This window comes from Odocoileus virginianus, chromosome 2, assembly GCF_023699985.2.
Source record: "Odocoileus virginianus isolate 20LAN1187 ecotype Illinois chromosome 2, Ovbor_1.2, whole genome shotgun sequence".
NCBI classification, from domain to species: Eukaryota; Metazoa; Chordata; class Mammalia; order Artiodactyla; family Cervidae; genus Odocoileus; species Odocoileus virginianus.
In genome coordinates, this window is record NC_069675.1 from 34271966 (window position 1) to 34274008 (window position 2043).

The window sequence follows — 2043 nt, forward strand, 5'->3', positions numbered from 1 at the left end:
AATAGGGGAAGAATTTACCAAGGAAAAAATTCAAGTGTTTCCCAGGTAACAAAATTATGAATTTATAAACTGAAAGAACCCACAGAAAGATCCAAAATTTAAATTCAAAAGACCTCTATCAAGGCATGTAATCACAAAATATCAAGATACCAAGAAGAAAGAGAATATTCTAAAAGCTTCTGGTGCTAATTTCCTTCAGTCTTGTCCAACTCTGTGGGACCCCATGGACTGTAGCCCCCCAGGCTCCTCTGTCCACGGGTTTCTATTGGGTTGCCATTTCCTTCACCCGGGGATCTTCTCCATCCAGGGAATCAAACCTGGGTCTCTTAAGTCTTCTTCATAGTCAGACGGGTTCTTTACCATTAGTGCCACCTGGGAAACTTAAAAACTTCTAGGAAGAAGTTAAAGAGGACATACAAAGCATTAGGAATTAAAACAGCCAAAGAAATTTTAGCAAGAACATTGGAAGTTAGAAGACAATGGAAAAACAACTTCAAATTTGCGAAGAAAAGAGTATTTCCAACACATTTTCATACCAAACCAAGCCAGCCATCAAATGTGATAGAAGATAAAACATTTTCAATTATGAAAGATTTTCAAAACTTTGTCTTCTCTGAGTTATTTCTTGGGAAACTACTGAAAAATATGTTCCACTCAAAAAATTTACTAAATCAATAAAGAGAAAAACATAGGGTCTAGGAAACAGGGATTCAAGCTCAAAGCAAAGAGGATTCCTAGGATAACAAATAGTAATGATATATACAAAGCCTAGGGAAATCTCCAGGAAGAATGTGTACAAGAAAAAGTTATAACAGATTTTCTGATGTTTCTGACCGTAATAAAGATGTTTTAGAGTTCCTTCCAGGAATTTATGTTGAAAATATTGACATCCTCATAGAAATCAAATAATTAAAAACTCAAGAAATAGAAACATATTAACATAGGCATAATCAGGAAAGCCATAAAGATGAAACACCTAAAATTGTATAAGTAATTAATTGTGTGGAATGAGGCTTAAGAGAAGTAGAATTCTATACTTATTTGAGCTGCAAGCTATAAATTTAGAATTTTTTTAAAAGGTCTGTATTAATGCACAGGATCTTTAAGGCTCATGTCCACTTCCTGAAAATTATCTCAGGGGAAAATAAATCAAAGTCAAACACAAGAGTATACCTACAGCTATGTTCATTACAGCATTGCTTATTATAATAGGAAACAGAAAGTAATCAAAATGCTCAGAAATCGATTAGTTCAATGTATGTCCTGACATATAGTGAATACCAATACTAAATATGAAGTTGCAGGTAAATTTTGATGTTGAACATTTTCACAATGTATTATTAAAATGGTAATCACATGAGCCTATCTTTTATAAATAAGAAAATAACATGGAAATGTCTGATAGAAACTTAAGGAATGAAAAATGACATTAACCATCATGAATTCTGGGTGAAAGAAGTACAGAAATTTCTTTTTTCAAGCAACTTTGTTTCTCTTTTTCACCTACACTAAAAACATGATAGTGGTTTGGGAAAATGGTAACAACATTTTGCAGCTCCTCTTATCAAAAGCTTGTCTATTTTCTCATCCCTTGACTCTAGCTGGCCTTGTGACCTGCTTTCACCAACAGAAGGTGGCAAAGGTACATTGTCTCAGTGCTGAATCTAGGCCTTACTAGGAAGAAAATGTTTCCTCTACCAACTTAGGCACTTAGGGATCTGCAAATTAACTGACAACAGACAGGTTAACAAGAAAAGAATTTAATTCATAGGCATGTGGGATCATCCCATAAGGAATGGATCACCAAACAGGTAGGAATAAAGGCTTTGTATACCAGCTTAATAGGAGAAAGAGGGAAAGAGAGCTTCTTTGGAAAACATATAGGCTTCCAGGAGGAAAAGCTGGAAGATATGAAAGTTTCTGATAAAGTATAAATTTCTAAAGAAATTTCTCATCCCAGTGCTAATGGGCAGTCTCCTTTCTCAGTGGAAGCTCCTGCAGAAAGGGGATTTATAGCAAATTCATTCTCAGAAAGCTCTGGCT